Source organism: Passer domesticus, chromosome 3 (assembly GCF_036417665.1).
Source record: "Passer domesticus isolate bPasDom1 chromosome 3, bPasDom1.hap1, whole genome shotgun sequence".
NCBI classification, from domain to species: domain Eukaryota; kingdom Metazoa; phylum Chordata; class Aves; order Passeriformes; family Passeridae; genus Passer; species Passer domesticus.
The window spans coordinates 31,464,897-31,486,978 of NC_087476.1; the positions used below are offsets into that span (position 1 = coordinate 31,464,897).

A 22,082-nucleotide genomic window follows, 5' to 3' on the forward strand; every position below is an offset into this window, starting at 1 on the left:
GAGTGAACCTGTCCGAGCTGTGGGCTGCCAGCTTCTCCAGGAGAATGCCAGGTAGACTTCATCCACAGCCTTTCCCTCCTCTACCAGGTGGGTCACCTGGTCATACAAAGAGATCAGGTTGGTCATGCAGCACGTGCCTTTCCTAAACCCAGGCTGGATGGGCCTGATCTCCTGGTTGTTTCCTGCAGGAAAAGATATATAAAAGAATTATATTGCATTTATTTCTAAGAAAAGGCACAGTTAATCAGAAAAATCTGTAGAAAATCTAGAGAAGGTTCTGCATCTCCCTTGCAGAAATTGTGTAGCTCTGCAGTAATAAATTAGAAGCAGAGGCACAAAATGGACATAGAGGAGTATTCTCAGTGGTGAGAATACCCTCTAGGAATTCTTAAGTTTTTATGGCATTATCTTTGCATCAGAGACAGTAAATAAAAGTCATTAAATAAAAATACCAGAAGAGTATAATTTTGCAAAGTTTGACTGTACTTAAGGCACATACTAAACATTTTTGCTTTAGTATACAGCAGAGCAGAAGCATTAATTAACACAAATACTGGCACAGCTGCTCCTCTTTCTTATGTCTTTGACTTGTCAACATCCAGAAAATTCAAAGGGAAACTCTGGGCTGGTTTCTTGCAGATTTTTCACTCTGGGATAAATTACATTTTGCTGCTAGCAGAAAATATCTGTGCCAAGTGGAACAGTGTTGTGAAATAGCAGGAAGTCAACAGAAAGACAATTAAGCTATTGTGATTGCATGGAAGTGTTCTATATAAATAAAATAGGGTCTACTTATAGACATTTTTGTGAAATGCACGTTGCATTTTTGTTTTTTGTTTACAGTACTGAGACTGATTTCAATTAATGTTGACAACATGAAGACAATTTTTTTAGGTTTATATAGAGTTTTGTGCTGGCTGCCAACTTCTCTTCTTTTTCTTCTTAAAAAAGAATTTACCTTGAAGTACACTCCCTAATACTTTCCTTTAGAGACCTACAAAAGCAAAAAGACACACTGATTTTTTTCAAAACTATTGCAACAGATACCTTTAAACAAGTAATGCCATACTGGTGACTTTTGACTTTGGCTAGTATATTTTCAAAGCTTATGTACACTTTGACTAACTACAGTAAGAGACTGATAAGTAAAAAATTTATCAGGGTTGACTTTGCACAGCTCACAGGTTGGATTTACTATCAAAAAACTTTTATCTATTCCAGGTCAAATACACTCCCTAGGTATTAGTTTAAATAGAAAAATCCAAAACCAGCAACAAAAGAAACTAGCAAAAGACCAAAACAATAAAAAAAATCAAACCCAAATCAGGGGGGTTTATGTTATACTAGTGTATTTCCATCCTTTACTTTTACATGAATCAGGTTTACCGAGGTGCACTAAATTTCACTAAAAAGCTTTATTTTCTTCATATTGGTAATAATACCCAGAACGTCATCACTAAGGAGAATATCAGCAGAAATCAATCTCTGATCTAACTGCTTAAGAACTGCACTGTGATTTCAGTCTTGCCTAATTTTTCCCCAGACAACATTACTCCTTGGGGATTCTCCTGAAGATACTTCTTTTCAACCTCTGGCTCAGTACCCATATTCATCTTTGTGGAACTGTATTATGTGTGTTAATGAAGTCCAGAAAGTTTATATTAATAGCTGGAAGGGATTGTCTGGAATGTTTGTTATCATGTCAAAGACGCTTTTGGATTAGTTCCACATAAATCCATGGGGCTTTAAAGCCCATTTCCCTATGGCCTTCATCCTTTCTTTCAAAAGGATGAAGGTCATCCTTCTATCTTACTATTACCCAAAATCCAGTTTCTTCTTAACTATAGATATTTTAATTCATCTCTTTCCTAAACCTTTTGCTAAAGTGTGTATTAAGCACAGATACAGATATTTCTCATATTTGACAAGATCTTAAGAATCTGGTGATAGCATTCATACTTCTCATTAGTAAATTCTTACCGTAAAGATAAAGATTGTAGGGAATTATTCTACCATAGCTAAAAGTGCTTTCACTTAAGTCCTGCAAAAAGTAATAGGAATCACTGCAGTTGCAGAAGATTTCATTAGGTTTGGAATGATACATTTGAGATCATGTGAGCTAAAGAAAAGCTCTCAACAGAACTTCATAAGACATGTAATAAAATCACAAGAATTGGCAATAATTTTGGTCTATCTCATAAACTCTAGATAAATATGAACAGATGTCCTTAGTGTAATTAATTTTTTGTAAGTTAATTTCTCAATGAATAATTTTGAGATTCACAATTAGACACGTACCCCTTAAAATCTAATTGATTTTGGAAACAACACAAAAATACTTTAAAGGATTTTCCCCTCTGAGGTTTTTCCAATTATGATTTCATGTTCAATAATACTTCATTTTTTAATATAGTCACCTTGTGACAGTATGAAATATTCACTTTATCAATAATAAAGGAGAACAACTCATCTAAAGAGCAAACTGTGAAGCTGAGTGTAAACAGACTCCTATCTAATATACAGTGGAAAATTCCCTAAAAATGGGGGAAATAAAATTCTGCCTTAAACACAACAATTTTAAGTGTAACTCAGAGATGCGGTTAAAAATACAGAACTTTTTAAGAAGGGGATACAAAAAATATAATAAAGAATTAAAATAGAAGAGAATCAGAAGAAATCAGAAAAACAGTATGGAAGCCACTGGAGCAATTTTCTGAAGCATATTGAGCTATTGTGGTTTTCCTCACTGGGATCTGGAGGGCATTCATTTTCAGGAACAGAAAATAATGCAAAGACAAGTTATTGTAGTATTATGTAATGTCAAAAGTTGGGAATATTCATTGCTTTAGCTATCCCAGCAGTTCAATCATCCTAAGCACAATGTTATAACACAAAAATATGCTTTCACTATTTTCCATATGATTACCTGATTCATATGTTAATAGGTTTTTTTCCATCACTGTGCTTCTACAAAAGCAAGGAGCTACAAAACTAGAAATAATGATAATTTCAAATTTCATAAAAATAGGAATCAAAAATATGTATCTGAATATTAGCTTCTTATGGGACTAAAAGTCTCATCTTCGGTCAATATGGAAAATCAAAGAAGAGTGGAAAAAACAGCAAGATTTAATTTCCTCCAATATTTCTCTGATAGATCAGACCAACATGGGATCTGTCCTCAATTAGTCTGAATTTTATCAGACAAATGACTAACAAATAAAAAGAAAAGAGCATGCCCATCCATTGGGGCACCTCTGAAACCTGAAAGAAACATTCACAGCAACTACATAAAATAACTCTCAACTGCAAATTTTCAGTCAGCATTAAATTAAACTAATGAAATATAGGGAAGGCTGTTTATTCAGTAGTACACTTATATACTTGAGGTATCCTTAACACTTATAGTTTCTAGCCTTGTCTAGTTATCATGCATTATCACCTTTTGCAATGAATTAAACTCCCTCTCCAACATGAATTTGCAGAACAGAAAATCATTAATGCAACCGCGTCTCTTGTGATGTCCCATACGTGAGGTGTGTTCACAGCACATTTTTCTGAGATCAGCTGAAAAACCCATGAAACATTTCCACCTTTCAGGCAGCATGGAAGGCTGATCTTCTTACAAGACTTATATTTTGGATCTGTGATCTATTTTGTCTGAACTGCTGGAGAACATTCACTTTCCATACCTCCTGTAGGTGCTGGGCCCAAGGACAGTTGAAACCACAGTGGAAATGGATGCTTGATTTAAAGTTGTAATGACTCAGGAGCTTTGCTGGAAAGGTGGAGAATTGCGGTTCCAGTCATTGTTCTCTTCAGCATTTCTGAGTTTCATCCAGAGAGGATCTGAAGAAAAGTGCACAAACAGTTCTGGGCACGTGGCCCAGGAATCGAGCTTTTCCAAAAGCAGAATTCTCTAAGCTCTGTGACACAAAGCCAGTCTGCTCTCCTTAAGTACTCCTGTCTGTAGCATAGCCCAGCATTACCCAGAGTGAGGATAACTTGTTGCACAAAATGTTGGGTGATCAATGCATTTCTCAGCCTGGAAGACAGGTCTCCTGCTTTCTGGACAAGTACTTTGTCAGACCAGCACCTAAAAATTCTTAATTAGATATTGCAACCTGATTACTTAAATTCTGTAAGTAGTCTCACACTATGAAGTACAGTTTTCTGGGCAGCCAAAGTTCATACAAAAGGCGTGTATTGGATACACCTATTTTGAGATTTGGGGGGGTGTTGCTGACATCACTTACTAAAACACAAGAGGCTAATAAATTTCTTCATGTGTAGGAATTATGCCCCTCATTCATGGCAGGCAGTAGAAGAAAAAATACCACACCTACAGACACTACTTGTTTCGGGAATTTCTGCATATCACTATAACGACCCAGTTATAAGTTTCATGCCATAACAATATCACCTTGCAAAACCACATGTTCCATTTTCAGCAGCTTTCCATCAAAAAAAAAATTTGTTCAGAGACAAACAATAAAATCATACTCAAGAAAGCAGAATAATCACTGGAAAAAATGAAAATTAATGTTTTTGGAATCAATGTCAGCTATAGATGGTGTTATATATCTAGGTTTTACCATACTTCAAATGCAAATTCATGTGTCAAGGTCAACCAAGTAATTGCACCGGTTCATCTCTCCCATTAACTATGTCACCATTCATTACTGCACATCTCTCATGAGAAAAGATTTTTAAATAGTTATGTTACTTGATAATGTCAGCCAGACTTTTCCTTTTCAACCATCTCTCCCATACTCCGTTTCCCACTTGCACACAGCAAGTCTCTGACCCTAGGGGAATCCTTTGTGCCTGTGGTTATGGGGATGCCACACCTAAGTGAAAGAAACATATAAAAAATTTCCTGGATCCATAACAAAAATTCTCTTATGAGAATGCCTGGAAATGGTAATTAAGAATAGGCCAGAAAAAAAATATTTCATCGTAACAAGTTTGGATTTCACTGTTTCAAATAAAAAAGCCTGCTGGACACTACAATCACATCTTTCCAGTAACACTAAAAGAAAGAACGATTAAATGCTCCTTGTTGAGAAAATAATTAAGGATATAATGAAAGCCATGGCCCAAACTAAACTGAAGGAAAACACAGGGTCCAGGAATTAATTAGTGAAGCTATTTGTATTCATTTGTCAGAAGGAGTTGACAAGCAGCCAGTGGAAAAGAAGAAACTGAGGAGGCTTCAAAACAATCAATGATTGTGTGAACTTGAAAGAAAATACGACAGAGCAGGACAAGGAGTTTCCTTGGTAAAGTACTGGATAAAAAGTTAAGCTGAGAAAGCAAAACAAATGAATTCTCCTAGGTAGGTTAGTCTTACTGCACTCTAGACAACAGAATTTTGTGTATGGATTTGGCAAGGTATCAGATGAAAGAAACAAATAATTCTAATGTAAATTTATGCCACTTATTGCCCAGTTCCTTGAGCCAAGTAAATGAGACAGTAATGTAGTTCTTCTGAGGATTTATATTGCATTCCCTCTCCTGATTCCTTAAGCCAGTGTGATTGTCCAGTCTCCAAGTAATTTTCTGAAAAGAGTGCAGCTCATGCATGGTTCCTTCTGTTGTTCTTCCACAGCTGAAGAAAAAAGTGGAGCCACAACACCCTTCCCATCTCTTCTGCTTCAGCTGGATAGTCCTTTAAAGATTGTTGTGTCTTTAATTTACCCAATTATATCTATAAAAGAGCTTGTCCAAAATGCACATTGATGAAACAGAAACACTGTGAATTATATAGCAATTGTTACAGAGGAGAATTTGGAAGAGAGGATGGAGTGACTATGGCAGAAATAGAACTCTCTGCATTCCAGTCATCACCACCATTAGCAGATTTATTACTTGACTCTTTGATACTGTACTTGCTTACATATTTGACTATGATTATTTCTATAATACTAAAAATTAGATGCTGCAGAAGCATAAACTCTTGCATGTAAAAAGCAGAATATATTTTTTTAATTTAAGTTAATTTCAGGAAAGGTGTAAATTTTTTGTAAAATTCAACTCCATTGTTGGTTCTGCTGAGTTGTGGCTCATCATGCCATTTCTATTTCTTAATGTTACTGTCACAATTATTAAATTGTGAAATTTAGTCTGTGGGCCTGTACAAGTAGGAATACTCTAGTGCACTCCAGCAATGGAAGATAGGAAGGTCTGTGGAAGAAAATAAACATTTCACCTGGTATTTTGGCTGGTAGTGATGTGCCTATGGTATGACGATCACATTTACTACTTCACTGGCAATTAGAAATTCCTGATCAAAGATAAGACCACACCACAAAAAAAGTGGTTGTTTGCATCTCATCTCATATGACAGACAGTTGATTTTATTAAGCTGTTTGTGCTTTTCACCAGACAACAAATTGAACAGAATTTCATTTTAATAATTATAGGTTCCTGCAGATCACTCATCTTGGTATGCTGCAAAAATTATTCTTTGAAGATAAGATAATTAAATTCACTGCTCAGCAAGCATTCAGGCAATATTTTCTTCCAACTTGTTCTTACTTGTGGTCAGAAGGAAACTCATCAAAATTAAATTTGAAGATTTATGTGTTGACTTATGTGATACTTTCAGCCAAAGTAGTGGATTTAGGAAGCCTCTTTCTCTATACAAAAGGAACTTTTATCCATTCAAACTAAAGTACTTGTAATCAAATCTCAATTGATACAAATTCTTTTTACCATGAACTTTTTATCATACCATGAACTTCCCCTAAGTTTTGGGCAAAAGTAAGAGTTTTTGTTGTTGAGATGAATTTGCTGTTGAAGTCAGTTTATTCTATTATTCAATTAGATACAGCTCAACAAATATTTCATGGTGGTTTTTTGTTTGGTTGGTTGGTGCTTTTCTTAATCTCTGCCTATCTGATGAAATTCTAAATCATGGTACCAGCCAAAATTGAAAAACACCTTCCCTGGGGTACCACTGTTTTCTTCAGACACCCTCATATGTAAATAAGTCATTATCTCTAAGACAAATACGATAAATCAGTCTCCATATATTGAAAGTAAGAGTGCAGTGAATTTGTTCTTTTCCTTATTTTCTATGGTTCAATTCCCCATGAGGCAAAGACATGTATGTCATTGAAAAATTGAATATCTGTTGCTGGAATTTTCATCCTCAATGACAGACTGTTCAAGCGGGATCCAACTGTGCCATATGAGCATTGAAGGCCATTTTAGACCTCCAGAAGTGTCATACCTAGCAACCAGCTCCACTGCAGACTGGCACAAGCCTCTCTTCTACCCCTCTGCTGTCAATTCCAGCTCCACCTCCCTTACAGCAGCAAGGTGGCAAGAAAGTTGGCTACAATATACAGAACTGTAACAGGGCATCCAGTCTTCCTAACCTGAGAATCTAATTTATGTTTTAATCTAGACAGTAAATACCTATATTTCCTGTTCAAGCAGTGGAAGTAGATAGATCTCTTGAGGGAGGGTACTACTGCTGTATATCCCACCATAAGCACCAAAGGTACAGGGGTTGCACTCCAAACTTAGTTTATAAAATAAGACTTGTTTCACTTCAGGAAACTGAGAAGTAGAGGGAGGCAGCAATAAGTTTTGGATAAAAATGTCAGAAATTCAAAACATTTATGTGAAAACCAGAAGTGCTTGGCTTTATCTCACTTGGGGGAATATGTCCCAGTAGTGACCTCAGACTGTTAAAGATGTTATAAAGAATAGAATGCATCAAAGGTGAGCTTTTGCTACAGGCATTTGAGGGATGAATTCCCAAAAAAAATTCACAAAGTGTGAGGGAGAAGAGCATGTCCAATGTTTATTTAATTCTCATTCTAGCCACCTGAGTATCAAATTAAGTATTTAAACAACACAGAGAAGTAAAATGTGTTTATGTGTATATATATAATACAGAATTTTACTTCAATATTGTGGTTGTGTGTGGCCTTTAATTTTTGTCATTTCTTCAGTAATTCAACTATGGTACTGAGTGACATTAGAGCACATCACAAAATTCCTACACCTTAATTTTATAATTCCATATCAATGCCTTTTAATCTGTTCTTCCACAAACTGAGAGAGTAAGCACCCAAGAAAAAATAGCCTCATCTGATTAAGTTGTATTATTTCCACTAGTAAATACTCAAAAATCAGTCCTTAATTGAAATAATAGTCACAAAAATTTTTAAATAACCTTCCAAAAAATCCATGCTGTATGAAATTTGAATATACTAGAACCTAAATACATGGCTCTGAACCCAGACATCCAGATTTAGAGAAGTACTTGTTTCTCTTTTCTGGCCAAAACTCTAATACCTCTTTAGTGCAAACAATTTTTAAAATGTATTCTACATTTTTAAGTGGAAAAGCATAGTGCTTTTCCCCCCTGCACCCAAGCTATCCCATATCCAATAAACAGTTCATTTTTCTTAAAACATTGCTTAAAATTCAAAAAAGTAAAAATCCTAATTTGTAGTGAAAAAACCCAAGCCTTACATGTCAAAATAGTCTCCCTATTAACAGTTCTAAGATCGTTGCTACTGACTAAATGGTCATTATTTTTGTTTTGCAATTTGATGCATTTTTCCTAGAAAAGATCAGTGATCAAAAAGTATTACATTGTCCCATACATACTGAGATACTGACTCCTTGTCAAAAGCTTGGTTTCAAGCTTTGACACATAATTTAGAAAACATCTTCATTCAGAGATACTTAAGCATTTTACAGAGCCTATGTGGCATTATATCTTACTGTTCCTCAGATTTTTATCTGATAAAACCCATAGGTTCCATAATAATCATTTAACCAGTGAGTTGCTGAGACAAACTAAATTTCAGTGTGGCTTACCCAGGGTGGCAAAAACAGCCCTTGGGCACAGCACAACTCTGAATTGTGCTCCAACAATGATGTCTCAGGGACATTGCTGTGCTGTCCTCTGCCTGAGCAGATGAAAACTTGATGTTGTCTTTTTCAACTGGTAGAAATTTACACATACAGACAAATTTTTGGAATTATTTTGTGAGGATGTGCTTTGCTGCTTGAATCATTTCTCATTGATCAGAGAGGCCCTTTACAGAGAGCAGATTCTGTATTTCACTTGCTGCTCCCAGTACTAAGTTTTGAAGAAGTTTGCTGAACTCATGCATACTAATAAATTTTCAAATATAAAATACTACTATAAGAAGCAAGTAATTCACAAAAAGGACAGGACAAAAAAGAAAAATCCAGAAATGCTGAGCTTATGCAGAGCTGGGTTATATTCAAAAAGCCACTATTTCAAGGGCTCGAGACTTTGTTCCATAAATGATTGCATTATTGATTTCCTATATCCTGGAAAGGGTGATGGAAAGAAGGCTATTAAATATTGTAGCTTTTCTGATAAAAATGTCTAAAAATATATTATAACTACAGAACTGACAGGGAAAACATTTAGGAGACTCACTTTAAACCAATTAACCACTGCCACACAACCCTTTTGTGGACTCAACTACAAATTAAGTCTAATGAATATGATTTTTTATAGATTTTTATTAAAGATGTGTCAATTTCTTTCTTTTTTGAATTACTGAATATAGGGTTTTTTTGCATTTGGAAAAATAGCTCTTATATGTTCAAAATTAACTTTTGACAAAATACTTTATGACAATCAGAAAAAATATATGGTGCTATCTTGTTCTCTCTTCAAAAGATACTTTATTTTTGTGGTTGAAATTATTCTACTCCGTATTTAGCTTAGTTTCCAATGATCGACTCTTGGCAATGCTATTTTTCACTGTAGACTCCACTTTTGTGGTGGCTGTAATTAGTAGAGACACTTGGCTTCATTTCAGATTATTGTGGTTAGAGAAGCAGCCCTAAGAATGCTGTACACATCCAGAAAAGTTAAAAATAATTAATTAATTTTCCAGACAATTTAAAAAACTAATGTGGGAAAAGAGGAAAAAACCCAAAACCACCAAGCCCAAGTTACAGAACAAGTGGAAGTAGATGCCTTGTTTGACAATAAGTCTTCTTCATCTGCTGGACCCACAGAATTCTCAGTGACTGTATCAGACTGCTATGGATGCTCCAAAACTGCAGTCATCATCTAATTAATCCATTTCCTGTGCTTCATCTGAGCTGCAAAGATCCCTCTAGGGCATGTGGGACTCTGCGTGCTCAGATGTGTGAAGCCAGGCAGGCTTTATGAGGTGTGAACTAGATACCTGCAAGGCAGTCATGAGTCAGAAGACAGAGATTTATTGATACGAGAAATCCCAAGGTGCCTTATTCTGCAACAGACATTGCCAAAGGCTGTAAGAACCCTTCCATATCTAAATGCTGTCTACACATTTCCTGGGATTTTTAAATGCATTTTGGCATGACCCTCAACTGGCCACCTCTGAGTTCTTCAGTTTGAAGACAGACCAGTGTAGAAGGCATCAAAGGAGTGAATTCTATAAATTACTCCCTGACCGATTCCCAGTGGAGTGTAAGAAATGAGAGTTGAAATGCAGTGTCAAGACACAAAAACATCAATTTAGGAAATTACCAAATTTGTAGTCCAAGAGAAAGATACAGGAAATTCCTAACAGAGCAATAATTCCATCTTGTTTTTCATATATATGAGAATCTTCAAAGGTGGGGATAACTACTGCTCTGAATAGACTGCCTTCTGCAGGGAACCAAAACACACTAATCATTAGTAAGAATGAAACCATGACATTTTTGTTTTCTGGTGAAAAGGCAAAGACGGGTCAGTACTGATGTAGTTGATGTTGATATTTGAGGGCAGTAAACTAACTGCAGCTGGAAGCCTCATTGTTAGTATTTACTTGTCTGTGCCAGGAAAATAAAATATCATTTATTCCTAAATATCCCTGTACATTTTCAGTGCAAATGGTACAGGGCTTCCACCTTGGAGTCTCCTCAGCCACTCTCTGCACATCATGCCACCATGATTGAAAGGTAAGGCAGGATCCTGGTTGGAAGTGGGATGGGGTGTGGCCCCTTAGGTGCCCCAGCCTGGCAGATTTGGGAATTGCTTGAGTGTAGCATCCCATGCCAGCAATCCTCATCTGTGGGCAGACACAATCAGGGATTTTAGGGTGCCAGTCTCTTCCAGGGCATCTCAGTCACTCTGTTTCATTGACACTCCCTGTTAGGTTTGGCACTGCTCATCCACAGAAAATCTGGCCAAGGCTTCTGGATGGCTCACTATGACCTGGTGCTGCCTATTCATAATCTTCTAATCTTCTAAATGCCTGTGCCCAGAAATAAAAACAATGATGACTACTATGTGGTTTTTTGGGTTTTTTTCCAGCTTCTCCCTTCTTGAAGAAATGCGTCTTATGTAACTTCAGCCTCTTTTCACAATTTACCAGAGAAAATAATTAATACCTCCACAGCCATGGGTCTCACCTGGTGAAGGAATGCAAATATGGAAACTCCTCAGGTGATAAGAAACATTCAGCATAGATTTATCATTTAAAAATGTTGTTATAAATAATTTCTCAAAGTAAGCATAACATCTGCTTTTCTGTGCCCCGCCAACCTTCGTAGCTCTGATGGGAGGGGCTGCCAAGACAAATCTTGGCAGGTCTCACTGATACCTGGTAGAGTGCTAGCCAACAGAGTTTGTCAGCTCAATCAAATTTCTTTCTTTGACAGCAAAAGTGGTTTATAGGCAGGACATGGTACATATTATACGTCTGGCTTTAATAAGTTTGTGCTAGTGCCTCACATGACATCCTCATACACAAACAATGGAAATACAGTCTAGAGTGTTTGTTCATGGGCAACACTTAGGGTCATGACTGTCACTAGACTACAAGCCCAAGCTGAAAATGCAGTTGTTTATGCAAGCATTTGGGTTGCATAAAATTATTGGTCTGTAATTAGTCTCTCATAACCAGAATAACTTTGCACATCACTAGACAAAACCAAGTCAGCATAGAAATAGGTAAATAATTGAAACCTACATTGAAAGAGTAGTTACCAAGGCTCACTATCAAACCAATAAACATAAGCAAGATTGTTTCAAAACAGGTTTTTCTTATCTAAGTAAAATCTTGTCATTATATAAAATATTATCATTTATTACATAAATATAATTACAATTTAATGTGTGTTATTACTCAGTATATCATGTATCATATTATGTACGGTTATAAATAATATGCAGTATATACCTTATTGACTTAAAAACCAAAATAATTCATTTATGAGCAATACAGTTGCAAATTAAGTACATAAGGATCATTAACAAGTGCCATACATAAGAGAGATAAGGTAATTATACATTTCTAGGCTTTGACCTTTGCATTCAAGATTTTAATCCAATTACTTATTGCATGCATTGTAGTAATCTTCCAGAATGTGGCAAACACTACACTAGTTTGAATCAGTAGCCCCTTAGCCAAATTTCTTTATACCTTAAAATCTAAATAAAGTTACAATAAGTTAAGGAAAGGCAATTATTTTTAAAGGGGGAAAAATATAGGAATGAGTGAATTGCCTTAACATTTTCTTTCATTGTTTTCTTTTGAGAAGAAGAAAATGACATGTTGACAAACAGCCATTGAGTAGAATATCTCTAAATAATAGTGTAAATATTTATTCCTTATTCATGTGTATATTTCATTAAATGACCTTCATGCCTTTAACTTTCCCAATATAGGAATTAAGTACTCAAGCAAGGAGATGGATGGAGATTAGCTTTAATTATTAAAAAAGGAACTTTATTTTCCTAGAGATTATCAGTCTTTTCCATGGAATTCATAACTCAACTAAAGCATTGTTCACCTGGTGGATGTTTACTTCCTCAGGTCCCTTCTTTCAGTAGTCTTTGGATATCTGCCACAAACACTCTTTCAATGGAGCTTGATCTGGCACCACTTTCTCATCTTCATATCAATTCTCTTCAAGCAGAGGTGCTTACTCAATTCCCATTAATGCCATCATTCCACCTGTGAGCCATCAGCAAACAATGAGGCAATTCAGAAAAAGGGCAGGATCTGGACACCTGACTGTGTTAAACATTTCCACTTACCTAGCAAGCAAGTCACAACAATTCATTGATGAACACAAAGCTTGGATTTCATTCAGTGATAAATTATAGCTACATTACTGATATTCTTGCATTTCTTATGTCACTAACATCATAAGTTGAAGAGGACACTAAAAAATGAACAAGATTGTTGTAGAAATTAGGCCCAGGTTTTGAGAGAGATGTAAAATAAATACTCAATTTTCCTAATCTGTGATGTTAGATTTAATTGTTCCAGAAAAATTTTTGCTCAAAAACACAGCTTGTCAGGAAAAACTTACCAGGAAAAGATTGTGTTCATCAAATACCTAACAGAAAAATCAATTTACTGGAAATGATAAAAGAATAGATAATGTGCTACATTGTACTTTCTGCTTTCAATCAGACATTTTTTCACTATATTGTTTCACAGTCTGTTTGTATTACAAGACAAGGCCATAAATTTTCCCAAATATCTCATAAAGACCTGTTATTTTATTAAAATAAAACACCTTCCACATATCAAATCCAATTTAAGTAAATTTGTTAATGATAAGGAACAAATATGAGTATGCCTTGTATGACTGCAGGCATCCCTCTTTGAAAAGTATATCCAGGAAAGTCAATTTTAAAGCTCCTCTATTTATGGATATAGCTTTATAAACCATTGAAATGGTTGGCATGCCAGGGAAAGGTCAAAAGCTACATGGCTAAGCATAAAAACTAACTAGAGAGCTACAGAGTTCATTAAAAGTCAATCCTGCTCTTGTACATGGGATCAGATATTTGCTTTCTTTTTGATTTATTGAATGAGAAAATGCATTTCATATAACCATAGCAATTATTTTTAACAATTTTAAAGTACCAAGCACTTCCACGTATGAGTTGATGCTAAATAAAGATGAGGCACAAAAAATGTTTGTGTTTTTCCTTCATATGTTTCCTGTCTCCCCAGGCCTGTCCCTCCTGTTTTAGCAGTGCTGATGTTACTAGCCCCCAGGCAGAGGGAAGCAATCCTTAGCAAACAGTATCTAGATCAAATTCTTCCCCTGATTTCATATTCTCGGGCTGACAGCTGAAGAGTCTGGACTGGCTTCTTACAGGAAAACAAGTCTCTCAGGACCCTCTTTGGCATATGTTTTAATGTCAAAGAGGCTACCATCTCTGTCAAGAAATAATGCACTCAGGTCACTTCATTCATTCTGCCCATTTGTTTGGCTGTGGTACAAGTGACAAAAGGGTATGAAAAAGTCAATTTAAGCAAAACTGCTGATATACACTGAGTGTGGGCTCTGACAAATGATACAGACAACACATCATTAAAAAGAGCTTCTGGGGAAAGGAAAAAAAAAAGGTAAAAATTCACCAAAGTCAACAAATCTGAGTTCTGAATAGAGAGCATGAAGCAAACATATTTTAAAGGCTTAGCATGGCAAGAACACCCCCTTGATGAAGAAAGGACCCAAATGCAGAAGATAAAGGAATAGGTAGAATATTTCTCTGATAGGTTTGTTGTTTCTTTGTTTATTTTCTTGGGGGTTTTTTTGTAGATAAATGATCTGGAATCTTTTCTGCGAAAGAGAACACATCTGTACACTATTCTAAATATTTTCCCAGGAATATTTCCACCATTTGGACTGATGATCATTCAACACATGTACACAGATAACTTGGCATATACCATCAACATGCCTGGGAATTGATAGAATGCTGTCTGGCTTAGGCAGAACTACATGAGTTTGAATAATCTGCACAGTAAACTTAAGGGTATGCTGTTATGCTTCTTCTGTTTCTTCTTGTCTATACAAAATTTTAGGCTACTCTGAAAGCTCTAGAACAGCTCCTTTACGTTGCCCAACTCAGCTGTTATTTACTGGATGCTCTGCATCCAGACAGGCTTTCTAAAAATCCCACAGCTAGTGACTGAAGGTGTCTCTACTAATTGTGGTGGGGTGGATGAGATGAATTTTAGAGGTCACTTCCATCCCAAACTATCCTATGATTATATGTTTCTCCAAGTTTACACCCAAGAGAACCCAAGAGTATTTTTACACCCAAGAGTATTTTTACAAAAGGAGATGACCAGAATGGAAAATTCCAGTCCAGAGAGTGATAGCTCCCAGAGCAACCAAGCATCTTTGAAGACAAAACCATTTTGAACATTCATTATCTTGCTCTTCCTGCCTTGTCAGCATTAAAGTATTATTCATCTGAAAAAGAGAGAGAGGAGAGAGAGAGCAAGGTCTTAAGTGTACTTTTTTATATTTGTGGGCATGCACATACCTTTCCTTCTAGTGAGAGAATTCCTCCTCGTACTATCATATAGTCATAGAATGGGCTGGCAGGGACCTTAAAATCATCAAGCTCCAACCCCCCTGCGATGGGCAGGGACATCTTCCATTAAACCAGGTTTCTCAGGTCCCCATCCAACCTGGCCCTGAACACTTCCAGAATTGGGCCATACACAGCTTCCTTGGGAAATCTGTTCCAGTGCCTCACCATCTCACAATAAAGAATGTTTTCCTAACATCTGATCTAAACCCATTCTCTTTGATTTGGAAGCCATTCCCCCTTTGTCCCATCACTTTTTTTTTTCTTCAGGTACTAAAAGGCCACAATTAGATTATCCTGAAGTGTTTTCTTTTCCAGGCTGAACAAATCTACTCCTCCCTGCCTTTCCTCATAGGAGGTGCTCTATCCTCTAATCATCTTGAAGCCCTCCTTTAGACCTGCTCAAACACATCCTTCCTGTGCTGGGGACTCCAGAGCTGGAGGCAGCAGTGCAGGAGGGGTCTCACCAGAGCAGAGGAGAGGGGCAGGCCTGCTGTTTTGGATGCAGCCCAGGATCCAACTGGCTTTCAGGGCTGCAAGGCCACATTGCTGGGTCAGGTCCAGCTTCTTCTCCAGCAGCAACACATGGATTAGAAGTGCTGTCCTTCACAGCAGATCTGCCCTAGATCTGTTCCTTCCCCAAACTGGATTGGTACCAGGGACTGCCCTGGCCCAGGTGCAGCACCTTGCACTTGGTCTTGTTGAACCGCATGAGATTCTCACAGGCCCAATTCTCAAGCTTGCCCAGGTCCCTCTGGATGCCATCCTGTCCTTCAGGTGTGTCAACCACACCACCATTCAGCTTGGTGTCATCTGCAAATGTGCTGAGGGTGCACTCAATCCTTTTGTTTCTGTCACTAATGAAGACATTAAGTGACACTGGTCCCAGTACCATCTCCTGATGGACAGGACTCGTCAGTGAGGTCCATCAGGATTCAGAGCCATTGACCATAAGCCTCTGGATGTGACCATCCAACCAATTCCTCATCCACCTAGCAGTCTACCCATTGGAGACAGAATCCTTCTGTCCCCAATTTAGAGAGAAGGATGTGGTGTGGACCCACATTAAAGGCTTTACAGAATGTCCAGATAAAGTTCATCTGCACCCCAGCCTTTGTCCACCAGTGCAGTCACTCCTTCATAGGAGGCCACTGAATTGGTCAGGCAGAACTTGTCCTTGGTGAAGTCATAGTGGCTGTCCCAAATTCCCTCTCCGCCCTCCATGTGCCTTAGCACAGCTTCTGGGAGAATCTGTTCCACCACCTTTCCAGGCACAGAGGGGAGGTTGACAGCTCAGTAGGTCAGGGTCTTTCTTTTTACCCTCTTCAAAGATGGATAAAAAGATGGGTTTAAAGATAGACTCAATGCTTCCCTTTTTCTGGTTTCCTGATTGACATGACTTTTCAAATGTCATAAACAGGAGCTTGGCAACTGTATCAGACAATTACATCAGGATCCTGGGATGCTTCTAATCAGGTCCTATAGACCTGATTAGAGTTATGTACATTCAGCTTCCTCAGGTGGTCACAAACCTGAATTTTACTTACAGTGGGAGGAACTTTGCTCCCACAGACCCCATCCTACTGTCCATCCACTTGAGAGGTGTGAGGACAGAAAACAACCATTAAATGGTCCTTGTTTGGTTGAGATTGCTTTGCTGACAAGAAGGAAAAAGGAACTGGACACTTGTTTAAAAAAGAGATGAACTCAGCTTGCAGAATGGAGACAGCAAACAGAAAAAAAAAGATAAATTATTCAAAATAATTATTTGCTATTTGCTGCTTGCAATAAGATGAAATATTATCTTCCAAATACATTTCCAGAAAAGTAAATATGAATTGTACAAATGACTCATATACAAAGGAATTGGATAAAATTTCCTGCTTTTTGGTCTAAAAGTATCCTCCTCCAAGTTTTCAAAAAGCAGCATGGGGGGATCCACAAATTCCATGAGCTCGTGCTGCCAGTCTCAGCCCCTTTAGCTGCCATGCTCATGAAACTAACCTGCTTAGAGACTAGAGGGTACAAAATGTTCTTTCAGAAAAAGCTGTGCACAGCCAAATGCAAAAAAAGGAAAATTACATGGAAAAAAAGTCAAATGAAAACAAGACATTAAATAAAGATATAAATGTATAAATACAAGTATAGTCTTAAGCAGAAGAGTGTGCTTGAGACTGAAAATAATGAAATACAAAAGGCCTGTGTTATAGAGAAAGGATTTGAAAGTTTTCAGACATGTATATTCACCAAATATTTCCTGCACACAGTACAAATATTACCATTCTTTTCTTTTTCTTTTTCTTTCTTTCTGGTGAGTATTTAGCAGGTTTTTGACCCATCAAGCTATAGAAGCAAAGATTGTGAATGACTCACACAAGACATTTCTATCCTATTAGTCAGGTATTTGTTACTGGAATAAGTATTGATTCTGTGCCTGCCTAAATGAAAGATGTGTCTGATGGCTCATGAGGGAAGGTATGTGACATTCAGGGATCATGGTTTTCTCCAGTAAATATATGTGTCTTTCCAGACAGTGGTTCCCAGACTTTGCTGTACGTACTTCTAGTGGTGTTGGAATGGTTTCAGACCAGTTCTGCACATAATGATTGCCAAACCAATTAAAGGTAGGAATCCTGCTTTAGATGGAATCACTACAGTTTGCTGGTGGTAGCCAGGGGAGCAGGTCTACTTCTGTCTCTATTGAGCCCTTCTGCCTTTGGGAACATGTTAACAGAAGAATTTAACCAGTAAATTTATTGGGTTTCAATGGCCAAGCTTTGGTAGCCAGTGGCTACAGGGTTGGCTTCTGTGAGAAGCTGCTGGAAGCTTCCTGCATGTCCAGCAGAGCCAATCCCTGGCAGTTCCAAAGATGGATGTGCCACTGGTCAAGGCTGGGCCACTTAGAAATGGTGGCAAGGCCTCTGTGATAACAGACTTAAGAAGAAAGGAAAAAACGTTATTGTACAGTTGTAATTGTGGCCAGAGAAGAGAGGAGTGGGAACATGTGAGAGGAGCAAATCCAGACCCTGAGGTCTGGGGGCAGGAGGTGCTCCAGGTGCCAGAGCTGGGATTCCCCTGCAGCCCCCGGTGCTGCCCATGGTGAGGCAGAGGCAGCTGTGCCCCTGCAGCCCAGGCAGGGCCATGGGGATGCAGAGATCCCCCTGCAGCCTGGGGGGGAGACCCACAATGGGCAGATGTGTGCCTGGGGGGAGGCTGTAACCCCATGGGAGGCCCTTGGAGAAGGCAGCACCCATGGGAGCAGCCTGTCCTTGAAGGAGTGCAGCCTGTGGAAGTGTGACCCACATTGCAGCAGTTTGGGGAGGACTGCTGCTCATGAGATGGACTCAAACTGGAGAGGTTAATGGAGAGCTGTCTCCCATGGAAGGGGCCTGACCGTGGAGCAGGGGTAAAACTCCTTTCCCTGAACAGTGAGAGAAACAATCTGTGATGAACTGGCCATAAACTCCATTCTTTGTCTCCCTGTATTGCTGGGGGAGGAGGTAGAGCTGGAAAAGAGGGAGCAGGGGTGGGAGGAAGGTGGTTTTAAAGTCTTATTTTACTTCTCATCACTGTGCTCTGATCTTTTCAGTAATAAATTTGATTAATACTCTAATTTTAGCCTCTTTTGTCCATTAAGGTATTTGGTGAGTGATCTTTCCCAGTCCTTATCTTAACTCATGAACCTGTTGTTATCCTGTCCAGCTGTGGATGAGAGAGGGGCTTGGGCACCCAGCCAGCATAAATCCAGTATAGGCTTTTTGGTGAAAATTCTGGGGAACCATGAGGATTTTATGATGAGAATAATAATTGGGAGAGGTAATGGGCAAAACAAGTACTAAGCAATATCAGCGAGTAGAATGATCATGGGGAACTTTTGTTGTAGTTATGGTGAAGGGACAATGGAGGTGTTTTGAATAAACTATCCATTTCTGTGCTGCATTGTAATAATATTATTTTGGTTTTCCTGTGGGGAAATTTTGTTTTGTTTGGTTTGGCTAGTTTACTTGTTCCAAGTGAAGGTCATGTGATGAATGTGGATTTTAATGATAATGATGATGATAACTATATGATTCACATAGGTAAGGGGTGGAAACTCCAGTGGGTTGGCCTTGGCTGGATGCCAGGCACCTGCCAAGCCACTCCCCAGCATGACAGGGAAGAGAAAAATAAGATGGGAAGCAAATAATAGGTTGAGATAAGGCAGTTTACTAAAGCAAAAAAATAGCAAAAGTTTGAGCCCGCATAAGCAAAGGGAAAAAAATTAATCTCTGCTTCCCATCAGTGAGCAATGTTCAGCCAGGAGTTTCTCAGGAAGCAGGGCTTCAGCACACATAGAGGTTGCTCTGGAAGGCAAACATTGTAGCTTTTATATCTGAGCGGATGTCATACGGTATGGAATATCTCTTTGGTTAATTTGGGTCGACCATCTCCTCCCAGGATCTTGCCCAATCCCAGCCCCTTGGGAGGGGTGGAATGGTGAGGGGAGGAATGTTAGAGAGAAAGTACTGATGCTGTGCTAGGCACTGCTCAGCAGTAGCCAAAACACTGGTGGGTTATCAACACCTTTCCAGCTATCAGTGCACAGCACAGCACTTTGAGGGCTGCTGTGGGAAAATAGACTTCAACCAAATGCAACACACTGATCATCAGGAATTACCTGTGTGGAGACAGGGGTAAGGCTCACTGAGCAATTGGCTCTCCAGGCCGCTGGATGGGTGGTATTTGCTTGTGTGGTGATACTCATATGATAATTCAGGGAAGAGGGGAGAGGAGATGAGGACAGTCCTGATTTAGAAAAGGGGAGTGTGAGACAGAGCAGCAAAGGTAGTCATGCTAAGGGACAGGAGGGGAAGATCCCAAAAGAATGAAAGGGACTGAAATTGCCCCACTGGTGAGTGCACATCACCTGGCAGAGAGCCACAAGCCGTCTCTGTGGAGGAGGCAATGAAGTGAAAAAATGGACAATCCCTGTTTTGAGTCTCTGACCCAAATTAGCTCTTCCATTTGCTTCAAAGGAACCAGGCACATGCTCAGAATTATGCTGAATTTTTTTTCCTGCATCAGAACACAAAGTGCTAATTGGTTAATAGGTGTTCATATTCTACCAAAATGTGTTATTTAATTATTGGCTTACATACTGACTGGCAGAGTTATGTATATTTAGTCCTATATCCTATTAATCTCCCTTTGCCACTTGGATTTGTTCTTTCCACAGCTCTCACTGGACTTCAGATTTGCTGTAAGGTTGTAATGTCTCCTTAACTGTTTGCAATTGAAGACCTCACTGGAGTGATTTAGTCTTCTTTTAGGAGTTATAGAGAAGGTTCCCTACTGGTATGTAGCAAACCTTTTCATGGCAAAATTTCCCTACTGGTATGTAGGGAACATTTGCCATGAGAAGACATGTTATTCTTTTTCATTCTCCTGAATTTTTGTCCTTGTTTCAATGTTCTTTATAAAATTAATTCAAATTATTTGCATTCACAACATCACTTTAACAAAATTGGAATCTAAAACCAGAAGAACAGGAATCAAGTCACACTAGATACTCTGAGTTTGGTAAGTCTGTATCCTTTCTTTGGACAAAATAAGTTCCTCTACTTGCATCTATAATAAGAGCAAAATCTATGCTTGCTAAGGAAGAAAATCAGTAGAAATAGCTATGCACAAGTTTACACAATGACCATCTGTGTCTGGTGTCTGGTTCCTTTAAACACTTAAGGAAGAAATGGCTGATGCAGGCAATAATATTGGAAAGGTAAAGCTGAGGCCATATTAAAGCTTAAAAAAATTATTTCCTTCACTAAGCTGAAATTTTCACTTGTTTCTTTCACCATTTGTCTCCCTAAGTACCTTTGATGTGCTATTGTTTCTTGCTCCATCTGCATATAGGATCCTCTGCACATATACTAAGAAAATTATGATCTGATGTGTCAGACAACTTTTGTTGAAGGGAACATGAACATTTGAATCCCACTAGTCTCAAGAGGCAGACCACTATTTACTCCAAACAAGACATTCATGATGGTTTGAAAGGCATCTCTAAGCACACTCTGCACAGCAGGCAAGGCCAGGTTTTGCATCCCCCAGTGAGTTCACATGCTTAAATTATCTCATGGACAGCAGTTATTCACACTGCTAAACAAAGTGAGAAAGCAGTCTGCAGCTGACTCAGGGGATGAAATCTTGTACTCTGCTTTCCTTGGAAGAGAAAGAAGAACAGACACACTCCCAGGGAGGAAAAAAGGACTAGAAGACATTACATGAATCATCGAGTCCATTCCCTGTCCACAACCAGGTAACATATTGCTGGATCAAAGAACTCTACTCTTTCCCACACTGCAAAACCCTCAGAGTATTTTGCAACATCTTGTAATAATTCCCAGACCTTTACTACAAAAAGAGCTGTGGAAAATATTCTTGGCATCTTCCCAAAACAGAAATTTTGTACTTTCAATAAAAATGCAAAATTCCTTCCTAGTCAGAGCTGTGGAAGAATTCTTTCCTGAACCCATCATGATGATCAGTCTAACTCTGGTTACAAGAACTAGAGAGAGCAGACAGGCATGAGAGAAATATCTTCAGCCCCAGTTGTCCCAGATCAGTGTCAGGGAACAAAAGGCAAGGGAGAGGGAAAAAAAATTGTCAACGCTTTACAGTGGCAATGAGAAAATCAACATACCAGATATTTCATCTACAGAGCCATCAGTGCCAGGTCCAGTTAGCCAACTTCAAAGCTGCTTCAGGA

At 38.4% G+C, this 22,082-nt stretch overlaps 2 long non-coding RNA genes across 4 annotated transcripts; one reads left to right on the forward strand and one right to left on the reverse strand.

The window, feature by feature from the left end:
* Positions 1-16,474, reverse strand: LOC135297989 (uncharacterized). The gene is made up of 3 exons (XR_010359941.1): positions 16,399-16,474; positions 12,781-12,944; positions 1-182 (listed from the first exon to the last, which is right to left on the reverse strand). It is a non-coding gene; the product is annotated as an uncharacterized LOC135297989 (long non-coding RNA).
* Positions 16,475-16,533: 59 nt separating this feature from the next.
* Positions 16,534-21,760, forward strand: LOC135297990 (uncharacterized). Of its 3 annotated transcripts, none has more exons than XR_010359943.1 (6): positions 16,534-16,634; positions 17,865-17,958; positions 20,550-20,668; positions 20,855-20,893; positions 21,227-21,423; positions 21,544-21,760. It is a non-coding gene; the product is annotated as an uncharacterized LOC135297990 (long non-coding RNA). The 3 variants fall into 3 exon arrangements; XR_010359942.1 differs by having other exon boundaries at positions 20,858-20,893; XR_010359944.1 differs by lacking the exon at positions 20,855-20,893.
* The last annotated feature ends 322 nt before the right edge of the window (positions 21,761-22,082 follow it).